Source organism: Ambystoma mexicanum, chromosome 1q (genome assembly GCF_040938575.1).
Source record: "Ambystoma mexicanum isolate Mex_15411 chromosome 1q, UKY_AmexF1_1, whole genome shotgun sequence".
Lineage (NCBI taxonomy): Eukaryota > Metazoa > Chordata > Amphibia > Caudata > Ambystomatidae > Ambystoma > Ambystoma mexicanum.
The window spans coordinates 593,347,607-593,366,296 of record NC_090922.1 but is presented as its reverse complement, the minus strand read 5'-3'; the positions used below and the strand labels follow the sequence as shown (position 1 = coordinate 593,366,296).

At 54.6% G+C, this 18,690-nt stretch overlaps 21 non-coding genes across 21 annotated transcripts; all 21 read right to left on the bottom strand.

Moving 5' to 3' along the window:
• Positions 1–127: 127 nt before the first annotated feature.
• Positions 128–243, bottom strand: LOC138564777 (U5 spliceosomal RNA). Its single transcript, XR_011300710.1, has one exon. It is a non-coding gene; the product is annotated as a U5 spliceosomal RNA (small nuclear RNA).
• Positions 244–1,064: 821 nt separating this feature from the next.
• On the bottom strand, positions 1,065–1,180 carry LOC138564776 (U5 spliceosomal RNA). Its single transcript, XR_011300709.1, has one exon. It is a non-coding gene; the product is annotated as a U5 spliceosomal RNA (small nuclear RNA).
• Positions 1,181–1,950: 770 nt separating this feature from the next.
• Positions 1,951–2,066, bottom strand: LOC138564775 (U5 spliceosomal RNA). Its single transcript, XR_011300708.1, has one exon. It is a non-coding gene; the product is annotated as a U5 spliceosomal RNA (small nuclear RNA).
• Positions 2,067–2,904: 838 nt separating this feature from the next.
• LOC138564774 (U5 spliceosomal RNA) lies at positions 2,905–3,020 on the bottom strand. The gene has a single exon (XR_011300707.1). It is a non-coding gene; the product is annotated as a U5 spliceosomal RNA (small nuclear RNA).
• A 770-nt stretch (positions 3,021–3,790) lies between these two features.
• Positions 3,791–3,906, bottom strand: LOC138564773 (U5 spliceosomal RNA). The gene has a single exon (XR_011300706.1). It is a non-coding gene; the product is annotated as a U5 spliceosomal RNA (small nuclear RNA).
• Positions 3,907–4,711: 805 nt separating this feature from the next.
• On the bottom strand, positions 4,712–4,827 carry LOC138564918 (U5 spliceosomal RNA). The gene has a single exon (XR_011300843.1). It is a non-coding gene; the product is annotated as a U5 spliceosomal RNA (small nuclear RNA).
• A 776-nt stretch (positions 4,828–5,603) lies between these two features.
• LOC138564772 (U5 spliceosomal RNA) lies at positions 5,604–5,719 on the bottom strand. The gene has a single exon (XR_011300705.1). It is a non-coding gene; the product is annotated as a U5 spliceosomal RNA (small nuclear RNA).
• Positions 5,720–6,489: 770 nt separating this feature from the next.
• On the bottom strand, positions 6,490–6,605 carry LOC138564771 (U5 spliceosomal RNA). The gene has a single exon (XR_011300704.1). It is a non-coding gene; the product is annotated as a U5 spliceosomal RNA (small nuclear RNA).
• An 827-nt stretch (positions 6,606–7,432) lies between these two features.
• Positions 7,433–7,548, bottom strand: LOC138564770 (U5 spliceosomal RNA). Its single transcript, XR_011300703.1, has one exon. It is a non-coding gene; the product is annotated as a U5 spliceosomal RNA (small nuclear RNA).
• Positions 7,549–8,318: 770 nt separating this feature from the next.
• Positions 8,319–8,434, bottom strand: LOC138564768 (U5 spliceosomal RNA). The gene has a single exon (XR_011300700.1). It is a non-coding gene; the product is annotated as a U5 spliceosomal RNA (small nuclear RNA).
• Positions 8,435–9,224: 790 nt separating this feature from the next.
• On the bottom strand, positions 9,225–9,340 carry LOC138564917 (U5 spliceosomal RNA). Its single transcript, XR_011300842.1, has one exon. It is a non-coding gene; the product is annotated as a U5 spliceosomal RNA (small nuclear RNA).
• Positions 9,341–10,115: 775 nt separating this feature from the next.
• LOC138564767 (U5 spliceosomal RNA) lies at positions 10,116–10,231 on the bottom strand. Its single transcript, XR_011300699.1, has one exon. It is a non-coding gene; the product is annotated as a U5 spliceosomal RNA (small nuclear RNA).
• Positions 10,232–11,001: 770 nt separating this feature from the next.
• Positions 11,002–11,117, bottom strand: LOC138564766 (U5 spliceosomal RNA). Its single transcript, XR_011300698.1, has one exon. It is a non-coding gene; the product is annotated as a U5 spliceosomal RNA (small nuclear RNA).
• Positions 11,118–11,887: 770 nt separating this feature from the next.
• Positions 11,888–12,003, bottom strand: LOC138564765 (U5 spliceosomal RNA). Its single transcript, XR_011300697.1, has one exon. It is a non-coding gene; the product is annotated as a U5 spliceosomal RNA (small nuclear RNA).
• An 816-nt stretch (positions 12,004–12,819) lies between these two features.
• On the bottom strand, positions 12,820–12,935 carry LOC138564763 (U5 spliceosomal RNA). The gene has a single exon (XR_011300696.1). It is a non-coding gene; the product is annotated as a U5 spliceosomal RNA (small nuclear RNA).
• Positions 12,936–13,705: 770 nt separating this feature from the next.
• Positions 13,706–13,821, bottom strand: LOC138564762 (U5 spliceosomal RNA). Its single transcript, XR_011300695.1, has one exon. It is a non-coding gene; the product is annotated as a U5 spliceosomal RNA (small nuclear RNA).
• Positions 13,822–14,597: 776 nt separating this feature from the next.
• On the bottom strand, positions 14,598–14,713 carry LOC138564761 (U5 spliceosomal RNA). Its single transcript, XR_011300694.1, has one exon. It is a non-coding gene; the product is annotated as a U5 spliceosomal RNA (small nuclear RNA).
• Positions 14,714–15,483: 770 nt separating this feature from the next.
• On the bottom strand, positions 15,484–15,599 carry LOC138564760 (U5 spliceosomal RNA). The gene has a single exon (XR_011300693.1). It is a non-coding gene; the product is annotated as a U5 spliceosomal RNA (small nuclear RNA).
• An 805-nt stretch (positions 15,600–16,404) lies between these two features.
• On the bottom strand, positions 16,405–16,520 carry LOC138564916 (U5 spliceosomal RNA). The gene has a single exon (XR_011300841.1). It is a non-coding gene; the product is annotated as a U5 spliceosomal RNA (small nuclear RNA).
• A 776-nt stretch (positions 16,521–17,296) lies between these two features.
• LOC138564759 (U5 spliceosomal RNA) lies at positions 17,297–17,412 on the bottom strand. The gene has a single exon (XR_011300692.1). It is a non-coding gene; the product is annotated as a U5 spliceosomal RNA (small nuclear RNA).
• An 805-nt stretch (positions 17,413–18,217) lies between these two features.
• Positions 18,218–18,333, bottom strand: LOC138564758 (U5 spliceosomal RNA). The gene has a single exon (XR_011300691.1). It is a non-coding gene; the product is annotated as a U5 spliceosomal RNA (small nuclear RNA).
• Between the last annotated feature and the right edge of the window lie 357 nt (positions 18,334–18,690).

The following is an 18,690-nucleotide window of genomic DNA, read 5'->3' as shown; positions in this document are numbered from 1 at the left end:
GGCATCAGCCTGGCTGTGCTGCGAGGACCCCTGCAAAGGCTGACTGACAGCTGGGGGGTGCAAGCCAACAGCTGAAAAGCAGGCTTTGCGCTTTCATTTGCTCTGTTTCTTTTTAACCAGCATAGGTAACCCTGCACTTGGCAGGGCTTCAAAAAATTGAGTGAAACTCTTTAATGTTCCTCTCCACGGAAATCTTTAGTAAAAGGCGAAAGATTTATTCGGTTTGAAGAGAAACCAGAGTATGCGCTCTAGTGGCCCCGACTGCGGCCGCAAAAAATGCAACACCTCACTAGCTCAGGGTGACTTAGTGAAGCAGTGCACACGATGACGCTTTTTGAGATGAAGCGAATGGAGAATGCTATCGGGCTCCGAACCCGTGGCAGAATGACTTTATTTGCAAGCAATCCCATCCAAAGTCATGAAACCTGGCAGGGGATTGTGGGTATGCAAATTTCTCCAGACCGCAGGCCATGTGACATTGGCCAAAAGGCAGGCAGAGTCTGCCTTTGCCTGAGGACTCCCCTCGTTTACATAAGGTCTAGGGCTTCTGGGAGGCAGGCGTGAGATTTTCTTTTGGGCCCCAGAGATGGGGCTCCTCCCCCAGGATGTTGAAAAAGCAGCCCGCTCTCTCCTTTCTCAGGACACAGGGGTCATTTTCCGCCCTCACCCTGTCTTGCACGGGTGCTGGGCCTCCTGGGCTGCCAGGTTCTTTTGCCCGCCAGGGCAAAGCCCGCCGGGCAAAGGACGGCGTTTGTCAGGCGTTTGTCAGGCGTTTGTCAGGCGTTTGTCAGGCGATCGGGGCCCGGGCCCAAACCCCTGCCCACTGGGGCCATATCCTCCTGGATGCTAGCTTGGAGCCAGCCTCTGCTGGCTCACCAGCAGGTGGCGACAGCAGCAAGCATTAGCTAAAGGCTCCCCCCTCTGGCTACCACTGCAAGGTATCAGCCTGGCTGTGCTGCGAGGACCCCTGCAAAGGCTGACTGACAGCTGGGGGGTGCAAGCCAACAGCTGAAAAGCAGGCTTTGCGCTTTCATTTGCTCTGTTTCTTTTTAACCAGCATAGGTAACCCTGCACTTGGCAGGGCTTCAAAAAATTGAGTGAAACTCTTTAATGTTCCTCTCCACGGAAATCTTTAGTAAAAGGCGAAAGATTTATTCGGTTTGAAGAGAAACCAGAGTATGCGCTCTAGTGGCCCCGACTGCGGCCGCAAAAAATGCAACACCTCACTAGCTCAGGGTGACTTAGTGAAGCAGTGCACACGATGACGCTTTTTGAGATGAAGCGAATGGAGAATGCTATCGGGCTCCGAACCCGTGGCAGAATGACTTTATTTGCAAGCAATCCCATCCAAAGTCATGAAACCTGGCAGGGGATTGTGGGTATGCAAATTTCTCCAGACCGCAGGCCATGTGACATTGGCCAAAAGGCAGGCAGAGTCTGCCTTTGCCTGAGGACTCCCCTCGTTTACATAAGGTCTAGGGCTTCTGGGAGGCAGGCGTGAGATTTTCTTTTGGGCCCCAGAGATGGGGCTCCTCCCCCAGGATGTTGAAGAAGCAGCCCGCTCTCTCCTTTCTCAGGACACAGGGGTCATTTTCCGCCCTCACCCTGTCTTGCACGGGTGCTGGGCCTCCTGGGCTGCCAGCGGGCAAAGGACGGCGTTTGTCAGGCGTTCGTCAGCCGATCGGGGCCCGGGCCCAAACCCCTGCCCACTGGGGCCATATCCTCCTGGATGCTAGCTTGGAGCCAGCCTCTGCTGGCTCACCAGCAGGTGGCGACAGCAGCAAGCATTAGCTAAAGGCTCCCCCCTCTGGCTACCACTGCAAGGCATCAGCCTGGCTGTGCTGCGAGGACCCCTGCAAAGGCTGACTGACAGCTGGGGGGTGCAAGCCAACAGCTGAAAAGCAGGCTTTGCGCTTTCATTTGCTCTGTTTCTTTTTAACCAGCATAGGTAACCCTGCACTTGGCAGGGCTTCAAAAAATTGAGTGAAACTCTTTAATGTTCCTCTCCACGGAAATCTTTAGTAAAAGGCGAAAGATTTATTCGGTTTGAAGAGAAACCAGAGTATGCGCTCTAGTGGCCCCGACTGCGGCCGCAAAAAATGCAACACCTCACTAGCTCAGGGTGACTTAGTGAAGCAGTGCACACGATGACGCTTTTTGAGATGAAGCGAATGGAGAATGCTATCGGGCTCCGAACCCGTGGCAGAATGACTTTATTTGCAAGCAATCCCATCCAAAGTCATGAAACCTGGCAGGGGATTGTGGGTATGCAAATTTCTCCAGACCGCAGGCCATGTGACATTGGCCAAAAGGCAGGCAGAGTCTGCCTTTGCCTGAGGACTCCCCTCGTTTACATAAGGTCTAGGGCTTCTGGGAGGCAGGCGTGAGATTTTCTTTTGGGCCCCAGAGATGGGGCTCCTCCCCCAGGATGTTGAAAAAGCAGCCCGCTCTCTCCTTTCTCAGGACACAGGGGTCATTTTCCGCCCTCACCCTGTCTTGCACGGGTGCTGGGCCTCCTGGGCTGCCAGGTTCTTTTGCCCGCCAGGGCAAAGCCCGCCGGGCAAAGGACGGCGTTTGTCAGGCGTTTGTCAGGCGTTTGTCAGGCGTTTGTCAGGCGTTTGTCAGGCGATCGGGGCCCGGGCCCAAACCCCTGCCCACTGGGGCCATATCCTCCTGGATGCTAGCTTGGAGCCAGCCTCTGCTGGCTCACCAGCAGGTGGCGACAGCAGCAAGCATTAGCTAAAGGCTCCCCCCTCTGGCTACCACTGCAAGGTATCAGCCTGGCTGTGCTGCGAGGACCCCTGCAAAGGCTGACTGACAGCTGGGGGGTGCAAGCCAACAGCTGAAAAGCAGGCTTTGCGCTTTCATTTGCTCTGTTTCTTTTTTTTTTTAACCAGCATAGGTAACCCTGCACTTGGCAGGGCTTCAAAAAATTGAGTGAAACTCTTTAATGTTCCTCTCCACGGAAATCTTTAGTAAAAGGCGAAAGATTTATTCGGTTTGAAGAGAAACCAGAGTATGCGCTCTAGTGGCCCCGACTGCGGCCGCAAAAAATGCAACACCTCACTAGCTCAGGGTGACTTAGTGAAGCAGTGCACACGATGACGCTTTTTGAGATGAAGCGAATGGAGAATGCTATCGGGCTCCGAACCCGTGGCAGAATGACTTTATTTGCAAGCAATCCCATCCAAAGTCATGAAACCTGGCAGGGGATTGTGGGTATGCAAATTTCTCCAGACCGCAGGCCATGTGACATTGGCCAAAAGGCAGGCAGAGTCTGCCTTTGCCTGAGGACTCCCCTCGTTTACATAAGGTCTAGGGCTTCTGGGAGGCAGGCGTGAGATTTTCTTTTGGGCCCCAGAGATGGGGCTCCTCCCCCAGGATGTTGAAGAAGCAGCCCGCTCTCTCCTTTCTCAGGACACAGGGGTCATTTTCCGCCCTCACCCTGTCTTGCACGGGTGCTGGGCCTCCTGGGCTGCCAGCGGGCAAAGGACGGCGTTTGTCAGGCGTTCGTCAGCCGATCGGGGCCCGGGCCCAAACCCCTGCCCACTGGGGCCATATCCTCCTGGATGCTAGCTTGGAGCCAGCCTCTGCTGGCTCACCAGCAGGTGGCGACAGCAGCAAGCATTAGCTAAAGGCTCCCCCCTCTGGCTACCACTGCAAGGCATCAGCCTGGCTGTGCTGCGAGGACCCCTGCAAAGGCTGACTGACAGCTGGGGGGTGCAAGCCAACAGCTGAAAAGCAGGCTTTGCGCTTTCATTTGCTCTGTTTCTTTTTAACCAGCATAGGTAACCCTGCACTTGGCAGGGCTTCAAAAAATTGAGTGAAACTCTTTAATGTTCCTCTCCACGGAAATCTTTAGTAAAAGGCGAAAGATTTATTCGGTTTGAAGAGAAACCAGAGTATGCGCTCTAGTGGCCCCGACTGCGGCCGCAAAAAATGCAACACCTCACTAGCTCAGGGTGACTTAGTGAAGCAGTGCACACGATGACGCTTTTTGAGATGAAGCGAATGGAGAATGCTATCGGGCTCCGAACCCGTGGCAGAATGACTTTATTTGCAAGCAATCCCATCCAAAGTCATGAAACCTGGCAGGGGATTGTGGGTATGCAAATTTCTCCAGACCGCAGGCCATGTGACATTGGCCAAAAGGCAGGCAGAGTCTGCCTTTGCCTGAGGACTCCACTCGTTTACATAAGGTCTAGGGCTTCTGGGAGGCAGGCGTGAGATTTTCTTTTGGGCCCCAGAGATGGGGCTCCTCCCCCAGGATGTTGAAAAAGTAGCCCGCTCTCTCCTTTCTCAGGACACAGGGGTCATTTTCCGCCCTCACCCTGTCTTGCACGGGTGCTGGGCCTCCTGGGCTGCCAGGTTCTTTTGCCCGCCAGGGCAAAGCCCGCCGGGCAAAGGACGGCGTTTGTCAGGCGTTCGTCAGCCGATCGGGGCCCGGGCCCAAACCCCTGCCCACTGGGGCCATATCCTCCTGGATGCTAGCTTGGAGCCAGCCTCTGCTGGCTCACCAGCAGGTGGCGACAGCAGCAAGCATTAGCTAAAGGCTCCCCCCTCTGGCTACCACTGCAAGGCATCAGCCTGGCTGTGCTGCGAGGACCCCTGCAAAGGCTGACTGACAGCTGGGGGGTGCAAGCCAACAGCTGAAAAGCAGGCTTTGCGCTTTCATTTGCTCTGTTTCTTTTTTTTTTTAACCAGCATAGGTAACCCTGCACTTGGCAGGGCTTCGAAAAATTGAGTGAAACTCTTTAATGTTCCTCTCCACGGAAATCTTTAGTAAAAGGCGAAAGATTTATTCGGTTTGAAGAGAAACCAGAGTATGCGCTCTAGTGGCCCCGACTGCGGCCGCAAAAAATGCAACACCTCACTAGCTCAGGGTGACTTAGTGAAGCAGTGCACACGATGACGCTTTTTGAGATGAAGCGAATGGAGAATGCTATCGGGCTCCGAACCCGTGGCAGAATGACTTTATTTGCAAGCAATCCCATCCAAAGTCATGAAACCTGGCAGGGGATTGTGGGTATGCAAATTTCTCCAGACCGCAGGCCATGTGACATTGGCCAAAAGGCAGGCAGAGTCTGCCTTTGCCTGAGGACTCCCCTCGTTTACATAAGGTCTAGGGCTTCTGGGAGGCAGGCGTGAGATTTTCTTTTGGGCCCCAGAGATGGGGCTCCTCCCCCAGGATGTTGAAGAAGCAGCCCGCTCTCTCCTTTCTCAGGACACAGGGGTCATTTTCCGCCCTCACCCTGTCTTGCACGGGTGCTGGGCCTCCTGGGCTGCCAGCGGGCAAAGGACGGCGTTTGTCAGGCGTTCGTCAGCCGATCGGGGCCCGGGCCCAAACCCCTGCCCACTGGGGCCATATCCTCCTGGATGCTAGCTTGGAGCCAGCCTCTGCTGGCTCACCAGCAGGTGGCGACAGCAGCAAGCATTAGCTAAAGGCTCCCCCCTCTGGCTACCACTGCAAGGCATCAGCCTGGCTGTGCTGCGAGGACCCCTGCAAAGGCTGACTGACAGCTGGGGGGTGCAAGCCAACAGCTGAAAAGCAGGCTTTGCGCTTTCATTTGCTCTGTTTCTTTTTTTTTTTAACCTGCATAGGTAACCCTGCACTTGGCAGGGCTTCAAAAAATTGAGTGAAACTCTTTAATGTTCCTCTCCACGGAAATCTTTAGTAAAAGGCGAAAGATTTATTCGGTTTGAAGAGAAACCAGAGTATGCGCTCTAGTGGCCCCGACTGCGGCCGCAAAAAATGCAACACCTCACTAGCTCAGGGTGACTTAGTGAAGCAGTGCACACGATGACGCTTTTTGAGATGAAGCGAATGGAGAATGCTATCGGGCTCCGAACCCGTGGCAGAATGACTTTATTTGCAAGCAATCCCATCCAAAGTCATGAAACCTGGCAGGGGATTGTGGGTATGCAAATTTCTCCAGACCGCAGGCCATGTGACATTGGCCAAAAGGCAGGCAGAGTCTGCCTTTGCCTGAGGACTCCCCTCGTTTACATAAGGTCTAGGGCTTCTGGGAGGCAGGCGTGAGATTTTCTTTTGGGCCCCAGAGATGGGGCTCCTCCCCCAGGATGTTGAAGAAGCAGCCCGCTCTCTCCTTTCTCAGGACACAGGGGTCATTTTCCGCCCTCACCCTGTCTTGCACGGGTGCTGGGCCTCCTGGGCTGCCAGCGGGCAAAGGACGGCGTTTGTCAGGCGTTCGTCAGCCGATCGGGGCCCGGGCCCAAACCCCTGCCCACTGGGGCCATATCCTCCTGGATGCTAGCTTGGAGCCAGCCTCTGCTGGCTCACCAGCAGGTGGCGACAGCAGCAAGCATTAGCTAAAGGCTCCCCCCTCTGGCTACCACTGCAAGGCATCAGCCTGGCTGTGCTGCGAGGACCCCTGCAAAGGCTGACTGACAGCTGGGGGGTGCAAGCCAACAGCTGAAAAGCAGGCTTTGCGCTTTCATTTGCTCTGTTTCTTTTTAACCAGCATAGGTAACCCTGCACTTGGCAGGGCTTCAAAAAATTGAGTGAAACTCTTTAATGTTCCTCTCCACGGAAATCTTTAGTAAAAGGCGAAAGATTTATTCGGTTTGAAGAGAAACCAGAGTATGCGCTCTAGTGGCCCCGACTGCGGCCGCAAAAAATGCAACACCTCACTAGCTCAGGGTGACTTAGTGAAGCAGTGCACACGATGACGCTTTTTGAGATGAAGCGAATGGAGAATGCTATCGGGCTCCGAACCCGTGGCAGAATGACTTTATTTGCAAGCAATCCCATCCAAAGTCATGAAACCTGGCAGGGGATTGTGGGTATGCAAATTTCTCCAGACCGCAGGCCATGTGACATTGGCCAAAAGGCAGGCAGAGTCTGCCTTTGCCTGAGGACTCCCCTCGTTTACATAAGGTCTAGGGCTTCTGGGAGGCAGGCGTGAGATTTTCTTTTGGGCCCCAGAGATGGGGCTCCTCCCCCAGGATGTTGAAAAAGCAGCCCGCTCTCTCCTTTCTCAGGACACAGGGGTCATTTTCCGCCCTCACCCTGTCTTGCACGGGTGCTGGGCCTCCTGGGCTGCCAGGTTCTTTTGCCCGCCAGGGCAAAGCCCGCCGGGCAAAGGACGGCGTTTGTCAGGCGTTTGTCAGGCGTTTGTCAGGCGTTTGTCAGGCGATCGGGGCCCGGGCCCAAACCCCTGCCCACTGGGGCCATATCCTCCTGGATGCTAGCTTGGAGCCAGCCTCTGCTGGCTCACCAGCAGGTGGCGACAGCAGCAAGCATTAGCTAAAGGCTCCCCCCTCTGGCTACCACTGCAAGGTATCAGCCTGGCTGTGCTGCGAGGACCCCTGCAAAGGCTGACTGACAGCTGGGGGGTGCAAGCCAACAGCTGAAAAGCAGGCTTTGCGCTTTCATTTGCTCTGTTTCTTTTTTTTTTTAACCAGCATAGGTAACCCTGCACTTGGCAGGGCTTCAAAAAATTGAGTGAAACTCTTTAATGTTCCTCTCCACGGAAATCTTTAGTAAAAGGCGAAAGATTTATTCGGTTTGAAGAGAAACCAGAGTATGCGCTCTAGTGGCCCCGACTGCGGCCGCAAAAAATGCAACACCTCACTAGCTCAGGGTGACTTAGTGAAGCAGTGCACACGATGACGCTTTTTGAGATGAAGCGAATGGAGAATGCTATCGGGCTCCGAACCCGTGGCAGAATGACTTTATTTGCAAGCAATCCCATCCAAAGTCATGAAACCTGGCAGGGGATTGTGGGTATGCAAATTTCTCCAGACCGCAGGCCATGTGACATTGGCCAAAAGGCAGGCAGAGTCTGCCTTTGCCTGAGGACTCCCCTCGTTTACATAAGGTCTAGGGCTTCTGGGAGGCAGGCGTGAGATTTTCTTTTGGGCCCCAGAGATGGGGCTCCTCCCCCAGGATGTTGAAGAAGCAGCCCGCTCTCTCCTTTCTCAGGACACAGGGGTCATTTTCCGCCCTCACCCTGTCTTGCACGGGTGCTGGGCCTCCTGGGCTGCCAGCGGGCAAAGGACGGCGTTTGTCAGGCGTTCGTCAGCCGATCGGGGCCCGGGCCCAAACCCCTGCCCACTGGGGCCATATCCTCCTGGATGCTAGCTTGGAGCCAGCCTCTGCTGGCTCACCAGCAGGTGGCGACAGCAGCAAGCATTAGCTAAAGGCTCCCCCCTCTGGCTACCACTGCAAGGCATCAGCCTGGCTGTGCTGCGAGGACCCCTGCAAAGGCTGACTGACAGCTGGGGGGTGCAAGCCAACAGCTGAAAAGCAGGCTTTGCGCTTTCATTTGCTCTGTTTCTTTTTAACCAGCATAGGTAACCCTGCACTTGGCAGGGCTTCAAAAAATTGAGTGAAACTCTTTAATGTTCCTCTCCACGGAAATCTTTAGTAAAAGGCGAAAGATTTATTCGGTTTGAAGAGAAACCAGAGTATGCGCTCTAGTGGCCCCGACTGCGGCCGCAAAAAATGCAACACCTCACTAGCTCAGGGTGACTTAGTGAAGCAGTGCACACGATGACGCTTTTTGAGATGAAGCGAATGGAGAATGCTATCGGGCTCCGAACCCGTGGCAGAATGACTTTATTTGCAAGCAATCCCATCCAAAGTCATGAAACCTGGCAGGGGATTGTGGGTATGCAAATTTCTCCAGACCGCAGGCCATGTGACATTGGCCAAAAGGCAGGCAGAGTCTGCCTTTGCCTGAGGACTCCACTCGTTTACATAAGGTCTAGGGCTTCTGGGAGGCAGGCGTGAGATTTTCTTTTGGGCCCCAGAGATGGGGCTCCTCCCCCAGGATGTTGAAAAAGTAGCCCGCTCTCTCCTTTCTCAGGACACAGGGGTCATTTTCCGCCCTCACCCTGTCTTGCACGGGTGCTGGGCCTCCTGGGCTGCCAGGTTCTTTTGCCCGCCGGGCAAAGGACGGCGTTTGTCAGGCGTTCGTCAGCCGATCGGGGCCCGGGCCCAAACCCCTGCCCACTGGGGCCATATCCTCCTGGATGCTAGCTTGGAGCCAGCCTCTGCTGGCTCACCAGCAGGTGGCGACAGCAGCAAGCATTAGCTAAAGGCTCCCCCCTCTGGCTACCACTGCAAGGCATCAGCCTGGCTGTGCTGCGAGGACCCCTGCAAAGGCTGACTGACAGCTGGGGGGTGCAAGCCAACAGCTGAAAAGCAGGCTTTGCGCTTTCATTTGCTCTGTTTCTTTTTTTTTTTAACCAGCATAGGTAACCCTGCACTTGGCAGGGCTTCGAAAAATTGAGTGAAACTCTTTAATGTTCCTCTCCACGGAAATCTTTAGTAAAAGGCGAAAGATTTATTCGGTTTGAAGAGAAACCAGAGTATGCGCTCTAGTGGCCCCGACTGCGGCCGCAAAAAATGCAACACCTCACTAGCTCAGGGTGACTTAGTGAAGCAGTGCACACGATGACGCTTTTTGAGATGAAGCGAATGGAGAATGCTATCGGGCTCCGAACCCGTGGCAGAATGACTTTATTTGCAAGCAATCCCATCCAAAGTCATGAAACCTGGCAGGGGATTGTGGGTATGCAAATTTCTCCAGACCGCAGGCCATGTGACATTGGCCAAAAGGCAGGCAGAGTCTGCCTTTGCCTGAGGACTCCCCTCGTTTACATAAGGTCTAGGGCTTCTGGGAGGCAGGCGTGAGATTTTCTTTTGGGCCCCAGAGATGGGGCTCCTCCCCCAGGATGTTGAAGAAGCAGCCCGCTCTCTCCTTTCTCAGGACACAGGGGTCATTTTCCGCCCTCACCCTGTCTTGCACGGGTGCTGGGCCTCCTGGGCTGCCAGCGGGCAAAGGACGGCGTTTGTCAGGCGTTCGTCAGCCGATCGGGGCCCGGGCCCAAACCCCTGCCCACTGGGGCCATATCCTCCTGGATGCTAGCTTGGAGCCAGCCTCTGCTGGCTCACCAGCAGGTGGCGACAGCAGCAAGCATTAGCTAAAGGCTCCCCCCTCTGGCTACCACTGCAAGGCATCAGCCTGGCTGTGCTGCGAGGACCCCTGCAAAGGCTGACTGACAGCTGGGGGGTGCAAGCCAACAGCTGAAAAGCAGGCTTTGCGCTTTCATTTGCTCTGTTTCTTTTTTTTTTAACCTGCATAGGTAACCCTGCACTTGGCAGGGCTTCAAAAAATTGAGTGAAACTCTTTAATGTTCCTCTCCACGGAAATCTTTAGTAAAAGGCGAAAGATTTATTCGGTTTGAAGAGAAACCAGAGTATGCGCTCTAGTGGCCCCGACTGCGGCCGCAAAAAATGCAACACCTCACTAGCTCAGGGTGACTTAGTGAAGCAGTGCACACGATGACGCTTTTTGAGATGAAGCGAATGGAGAATGCTATCGGGCTCCGAACCCGTGGCAGAATGACTTTATTTGCAAGCAATCCCATCCAAAGTCATGAAACCTGGCAGGGGATTGTGGGTATGCAAATTTCTCCAGACCGCAGGCCATGTGACATTGGCCAAAAGGCAGGCAGAGTCTGCCTTTGCCTGAGGACTCCCCTCGTTTACATAAGGTCTAGGGCTTCTGGGAGGCAGGCGTGAGATTTTCTTTTGGGCCCCAGAGATGGGGCTCCTCCCCCAGGATGTTGAAGAAGCAGCCCGCTCTCTCCTTTCTCAGGACACAGGGGTCATTTTCCGCCCTCACCCTGTCTTGCACGGGTGCTGGGCCTCCTGGGCTGCCAGCGGGCAAAGGACGGCGTTTGTCAGGCGTTCGTCAGCCGATCGGGGCCCGGGCCCAAACCCCTGCCCACTGGGGCCATATCCTCCTGGATGCTAGCTTGGAGCCAGCCTCTGCTGGCTCACCAGCAGGTGGCGACAGCAGCAAGCATTAGCTAAAGGCTCCCCCCTCTGGCTACCACTGCAAGGCATCAGCCTGGCTGTGCTGCGAGGACCCCTGCAAAGGCTGACTGACAGCTGGGGGGTGCAAGCCAACAGCTGAAAAGCAGGCTTTGCGCTTTCATTTGCTCTGTTTCTTTTTAACCAGCATAGGTAACCCTGCACTTGGCAGGGCTTCAAAAAATTGAGTGAAACTCTTTAATGTTCCTCTCCACGGAAATCTTTAGTAAAAGGCGAAAGATTTATTCGGTTTGAAGAGAAACCAGAGTATGCGCTCTAGTGGCCCCGACTGCGGCCGCAAAAAATGCAACACCTCACTAGCTCAGGGTGACTTAGTGAAGCAGTGCACACGATGACGCTTTTTGAGATGAAGCGAATGGAGAATGCTATCGGGCTCCGAACCCGTGGCAGAATGACTTTATTTGCAAGCAATCCCATCCAAAGTCATGAAACCTGGCAGGGGATTGTGGGTATGCAAATTTCTCCAGACCGCAGGCCATGTGACATTGGCCAAAAGGCAGGCAGAGTCTGCCTTTGCCTGAGGACTCCCCTCGTTTACATAAGGTCTAGGGCTTCTGGGAGGCAGGCGTGAGATTTTCTTTTGGGCCCCAGAGATGGGGCTCCTCCCCCAGGATGTTGAAGAAGCAGCCCGCTCTCTCCTTTCTCAGGACACAGGGGTCATTTTCCGCCCTCACCCTGTCTTGCACGGGTGCTGGGCCTCCTGGGCTGCCAGCGGGCAAAGGACGGCGTTTGTCAGGCGTTCGTCAGCCGATCGGGGCCCGGGCCCAAACCCCTGCCCACTGGGGCCATATCCTCCTGGATGCTAGCTTGGAGCCAGCCTCTGCTGGCTCACCAGCAGGTGGCGACAGCAGCAAGCATTAGCTAAAGGCTCCCCCCTCTGGCTACCACTGCAAGGCATCAGCCTGGCTGTGCTGCGAGGACCCCTGCAAAGGCTGACTGACAGCTGGGGGGTGCAAGCCAACAGCTGAAAAGCAGGCTTTGCGCTTTCATTTGCTCTGTTTCTTTTTAACCAGCATAGGTAACCCTGCACTTGGCAGGGCTTCAAAAAATTGAGTGAAACTCTTTAATGTTCCTCTCCACGGAAATCTTTAGTAAAAGGCGAAAGATTTATTCGGTTTGAAGAGAAACCAGAGTATGCGCTCTAGTGGCCCCGACTGCGGCCGCAAAAAATGCAACACCTCACTAGCTCAGGGTGACTTAGTGAAGCAGTGCACACGATGACGCTTTTTGAGATGAAGCGAATGGAGAATGCTATCGGGCTCCGAACCCGTGGCAGAATGACTTTATTTGCAAGCAATCCCATCCAAAGTCATGAAACCTGGCAGGGGATTGTGGGTATGCAAATTTCTCCAGACCGCAGGCCATGTGACATTGGCCAAAAGGCAGGCAGAGTCTGCCTTTGCCTGAGGACTCCCCTCGTTTACATAAGGTCTAGGGCTTCTGGGAGGCAGGCGTGAGATTTTCTTTTGGGCCCCAGAGATGGGGCTCCTCCCCCAGGATGTTGAAAAAGCAGCCCGCTCTCTCCTTTCTCAGGACACAGGGGTCATTTTCCGCCCTCACCCTGTCTTGCACGGGTGCTGGGCCTCCTGGGCTGCCAGGTTCTTTTGCCCGCCAGGGCAAAGCCCGCCGGGCAAAGGACGGCGTTTGTCAGGCGTTTGTCAGGCGTTTGTCAGCCGATCGGGGCCCGGGCCCAAACCCCTGCCCACTGGGGCCATATCCTCCTGGATGCTAGCTTGGAGCCAGCCTCTGCTGGCTCACCAGCAGGTGGCGACAGCAGCAAGCATTAGCTAAAGGCTCCCCCCTCTGGCTACCACTGCAAGGTATCAGCCTGGCTGTGCTGCGAGGACCCCTGCAAAGGCTGACTGACAGCTGGGGGGTGCAAGCCAACAGCTGAAAAGCAGGCTTTGCGCTTTCATTTGCTCTGTTTCTTTTTTTTTTTAACCAGCATAGGTAACCCTGCACTTGGCAGGGCTTCAAAAAATTGAGTGAAACTCTTTAATGTTCCTCTCCACGGAAATCTTTAGTAAAAGGCGAAAGATTTATTCGGTTTGAAGAGAAACCAGAGTATGCGCTCTAGTGGCCCCGACTGCGGCCGCAAAAAATGCAACACCTCACTAGCTCAGGGTGACTTAGTGAAGCAGTGCACACGATGACGCTTTTTGAGATGAAGCGAATGGAGAATGCTATCGGGCTCCGAACCCGTGGCAGAATGACTTTATTTGCAAGCAATCCCATCCAAAGTCATGAAACCTGGCAGGGGATTGTGGGTATGCAAATTTCTCCAGACCGCAGGCCATGTGACATTGGCCAAAAGGCAGGCAGAGTCTGCCTTTGCCTGAGGACTCCCCTCGTTTACATAAGGTCTAGGGCTTCTGGGAGGCAGGCGTGAGATTTTCTTTTGGGCCCCAGAGATGGGGCTCCTCCCCCAGGATGTTGAAGAAGCAGCCCGCTCTCTCCTTTCTCAGGACACAGGGGTCATTTTCCGCCCTCACCCTGTCTTGCACGGGTGCTGGGCCTCCTGGGCTGCCAGCGGGCAAAGGACGGCGTTTGTCAGGCGTTCGTCAGCCGATCGGGGCCCGGGCCCAAACCCCTGCCCACTGGGGCCATATCCTCCTGGATGCTAGCTTGGAGCCAGCCTCTGCTGGCTCACCAGCAGGTGGCGACAGCAGCAAGCATTAGCTAAAGGCTCCCCCCTCTGGCTACCACTGCAAGGCATCAGCCTGGCTGTGCTGCGAGGACGCCTGCAAAGGCTGACTGACAGCTGGGGGGTGCAAGCCAACAGCTGAAAAGCAGGCTTTGCGCTTTCATTTGCTCTGTTTCTTTTTAACCAGCATAGGTAACCCTGCACTTGGCAGGGCTTCAAAAAATTGAGTGAAACTCTTTAATGTTCCTCTCCACGGAAATCTTTAGTAAAAGGCGAAAGATTTATTCGGTTTGAAGAGAAACCAGAGTATGCGCTCTAGTGGCCCCGACTGCGGCCGCAAAAAATGCAACACCTCACTAGCTCAGGGTGACTTAGTGAAGCAGTGCACACGATGACGCTTTTTGAGATGAAGCGAATGGAGAATGCTATCGGGCTCCGAACCCGTGGCAGAATGACTTTATTTGCAAGCAATCCCATCCAAAGTCATGAAACCTGGCAGGGGATTGTGGGTATGCAAATTTCTCCAGACCGCAGGCCATGTGACATTGGCCAAAAGGCAGGCAGAGTCTGCCTTTGCCTGAGGACTCCACTCGTTTACATAAGGTCTAGGGCTTCTGGGAGGCAGGCGTGAGATTTTCTTTTGGGCCCCAGAGATGGGGCTCCTCCCCCAGGATGTTGAAAAAGTAGCCCGCTCTCTCCTTTCTCAGGACACAGGGGTCATTTTCCGCCCTCACCCTGTCTTGCACGGGTGCTGGGCCTCCTGGGCTGCCAGCGGGCAAAGGACGGCGTTTGTCAGGCGTTCGTCAGCCGATCGGGGCCCGGGCCCAAACCCCTGCCCACTGGGGCCATATCCTCCTGGATGCTAGCTTGGAGCCAGCCTCTGCTGGCTCACCAGCAGGTGGCGACAGCAGCAAGCATTAGCTAAAGGCTCCCCCCTCTGGCTACCACTGCAAGGCATCAGCCTGGCTGTGCTGCGAGGACCCCTGCAAAGGCTGACTGACAGCTGGGGGGTGCAAGCCAACAGCTGAAAAGCAGGCTTTGCGCTTTCATTTGCTCTGTTTCTTTTTTTTTTTAACCTGCATAGGTAACCCTGCACTTGGCAGGGCTTCAAAAAATTGAGTGAAACTCTTTAATGTTCCTCTCCACGGAAATCTTTAGTAAAAGGCGAAAGATTTATTCGGTTTGAAGAGAAACCAGAGTATGCGCTCTAGTGGCCCCGACTGCGGCCGCAAAAAATGCAACACCTCACTAGCTCAGGGTGACTTAGTGAAGCAGTGCACACGATGACGCTTTTTGAGATGAAGCGAATGGAGAATGCTATCGGGCTCCGAACCCGTGGCAGAATGACTTTATTTGCAAGCAATCCCATCCAAAGTCATGAAACCTGGCAGGGGATTGTGGGTATGCAAATTTCTCCAGACCGCAGGCCATGTGACATTGGCCAAAAGGCAGGCAGAGTCTGCCTTTGCCTGAGGACTCCCCTCGTTTACATAAGGTCTAGGGCTTCTGGGAGGCAGGCGTGAGATTTTCTTTTGGGCCCCAGAGATGGGGCTCCTCCCCCAGGATGTTGAAGAAGCAGCCCGCTCTCTCCTTTCTCAGGACACAGGGGTCATTTTCCGCCCTCACCCTGTCTTGCACGGGTGCTGGGCCTCCTGGGCTGCCAGCGGGCAAAGGACGGCGTTTGTCAGGCGTTCGTCAGCCGATCGGGGCCCGGGCCCAAACCCCTGCCCACTGGGGCCATATCCTCCTGGATGCTAGCTTGGAGCCAGCCTCTGCTGGCTCACCAGCAGGTGGCGACAGCAGCAAGCATTAGCTAAAGGCTCCCCCCTCTGGCTACCACTGCAAGGCATCAGCCTGGCTGTGCTGCGAGGACCCCTGCAAAGGCTGACTGACAGCTGGGGGGTGCAAGCCAACAGCTGAAAAGCAGGCTTTGCGCTTTCATTTGCTCTGTTTCTTTTTAACCAGCATAGGTAACCCTGCACTTGGCAGGGCTTCAAAAAATTGAGTGAAACTCTTTAATGTTCCTCTCCACGGAAATCTTTAGTAAAAGGCGAAAGATTTATTCGGTTTGAAGAGAAACCAGAGTATGCGCTCTAGTGGCCCCGACTGCGGCCGCAAAAAATGCAACACCTCACTAGCTCAGGGTGACTTAGTGAAGCAGTGCACACGATGACGCTTTTTGAGATGAAGCGAATGGAGAATGCTATCGGGCTCCGAACCCGTGGCAGAATGACTTTATTTGCAAGCAATCCCATCCAAAGTCATGAAACCTGGCAGGGGATTGTGGGTATGCAAATTTCTCCAGACCGCAGGCCATGTGACATTGGCCAAAAGGCAGGCAGAGTCTGCCTTTGCCTGAGGACTCCCCTCGTTTACATAAGGTCTAGGGCTTCTGGGAGGCAGGCGTGAGATTTTCTTTTGGGCCCCAGAGATGGGGCTCCTCCCCCAGGATGTTGAAAAAGTAGCCCGCTCTCTCCTTTCTCAGGACACAGGGGTCATTTTCCGCCCTCACCCTGTCTTGCACGGGTGCTGGGCCTCCTGGGCTGCCAGGTTCTTTTGCCCGCCAGGGCAAAGCCCGCCGGGCAAAGGACGGCGTTTGTCAGGCGTTCGTCAGCCGATCGGGGCCCGGGCCCAAACCCCTGCCCACTGGGGCCATATCCTCCTGGATGCTAGCTTGGAGCCAGCCTCTGCTGGCTCACCAGCAGGTGGCGACAGCAGCAAGCATTAGCTAAAGGCTCCCCCCTCTGGCTACCACTGCAAGGCATCAGCCTGGCTGTGCTGCGAGGACCCCTGCAAAGGCTGACTGACAGCTGGGGGGTGCAAGCCAACAGCTGAAAAGCAGGCTTTGCGCTTTCATTTGCTCTGTTTCTTTTTTTTTTTAACCAGCATAGGTAACCCTGCACTTGGCAGGGCTTCGAAAAATTGAGTGAAACTCTTTAATGTTCCTCTCCACGGAAATCTTTAGTAAAAGGCGAAAGATTTATTCGGTTTGAAGAGAAACCAGAGTATGCGCTCTAGTGGCCCCGACTGCGGCCGCAAAAAATGCAACACCTCACTAGCTCAGGGTGACTTAGTGAAGCAGTGCACACGATGACGCTTTTTGAGATGAAGCGAATGGAGAATGCTATCGGGCTCCGAACCCGTGGCAGAATGACTTTATTTGCAAGCAATCCCATCCAAAGTCATGAAACCTGGCAGGGGATTGTGGGTATGCAAATTTCTCCAGACCGCAGGCCATGTGACATTGGCCAAAAGGCAGGCAGAGTCTGCCTTTGCCTGAGGACTCCCCTCGTTTACATAAGGTCTAGGGCTTCTGGGAGGCAGGCGTGAGATTTTCTTTTGGGCCCCAGAGATGGGGCTCCTCCCCCAGGATGTTGAAGAAGCAGCCCGCTCTCTCCTTTCTCAGGACACAGGGGTCATTTTCCGCCCTCACCCTGTCTTGCACGGGTGCTGGGCCTCCTGGGCTGCCAGCGGGCAAAGGACGGCGTTTGTCAGGCGTTCGTCAGCCGATCGGGGCCCGGGCCCAAACCCCTGCCCACTGGGGCCATATCCTCCTGGATGCTAGCTTGGTGCCAGCCTCTGCTGGCTCACCAGCAGGTGGCAACAGCAGCAAGCATTAGCTAAAGGCTCCCCCCTCTGGCTACCACTGCAAGGCATCAGCCTGGCTGTGCTGCGAGGACCCCTGCAAAGGCTGACTGACAGCTGGGGGGTGCAAGCCAACAGCTGAAAAGCAGGCTTTGCGCTTTCATTTGCTCTGTTTCTTTTTTTTTTTAACCAGCATAGGTAACCCTGCACTTGGCAGGGCTTCAAAAAATTGAGTGAAACTCTTTAATGTTCCTCTCCACGGAAATCTTTAGTAAAAGGCGAAAGATTTATTCGGTTTGAAGAGAAACCAGAGTATGCGCTCTAGTGGCCCCGACTGCGGCCGCAAAAAATGCAACACCTCACTAGCTCAGGGTGACTTAGTGAAGCAGTGCACACGATGACGCTTTTTGAGATGAAGCGAATGGAGAATGCTATCGGGCTCCGAACCCGTGGCAGAATGACTTTATTTGCAAGCAATCCCATCCAAAGTCATGAAACCTGGCAGGGGATTGTGGGTATGCAAATTTCTCCAGACCGCAGGCCATGTGACATTGGCCAAAAGGCAGGCAGAGTCTGCCTTTGCCTGAGGACTCCCCTCGTTTACATAAGGTCTAGGGCTTCTGGGAGGCAGGCGTGAGATTTTCTTTTGGGCCCCAGAGATGGGGCTCCTCCCCCAGGATGTTGAAAAAGCAGCCCGCTCTCTCCTTTCTCAGGACACAGGGGTCATTTTCCGCCCTCACCCTGTCTTGCACGGGTGCTGGGCCTCCTGGGCTGCCAGGTTCTTTTGCCCGCCAGGGCAAAGCCCGCCGGGCAAAGGACGGCGTTTGTCAGGCGTTTGTCAGCCGATCGGGGCCCGGGCCCAAACCCATGCCCACTGGGGCCATATCCTCCTGGATGCTAGCTTGGAGCCAGCCTCTGCTGGCTCACCAGCAGGTGGCGACAGCAGCAAGCATTAGCTAAAGGCTCCCCCCTCTGGCTACCACTGCAAGGCATCAGCCTGGCTGTGCTGCGAGGACCCCTGCAAAGGCTGACTGACAGCTGGGGGGTGCAAGCCAACAGCTGAAAAGCAGGCTTTGCGCTTTCATTTGCTCTGTTTCTTTTTTTTTTTAACCAGCATAGGTAACCCTGCACTTGGCAGGGCTTCAAAAAATTGAGTGAAACTCTTTAATGTTCCTCTCCACGGAAATCTTTAGTAAAAGGCGAAAGATTTATTCGGTTTGAAGAGAAACCAGAGTATGCGCTCTAGTGGCCCCGACTGCGGCCGCAAAAAATGCAACACCTCACTAGCTCAGGGTGACTTAGTGAAGCAGTGCACACGATGACGCTTTTTGAGATGAAGCGAATGGAGAATGCTATCGGGCTCCGAACCCGTGGCAGAATGACTTTATTTGCAAGCAATCCCATCCAAAGTCATGAAACCTGGCAGGGGATTGTGGGTATGCAAATTTCTCCAGACCGCAGGCCATGTGACATTGGCCAAAAGGCAGGCAGAGTCTGCCTTTGCCTGAGGACTCCCCTCGTTTACATAAGGTCTAGGGCTTCTGGGAGGCAGGCGTGAGATTTTCTTTTGGGCCCCAGAGATGGGGCTCCTCCC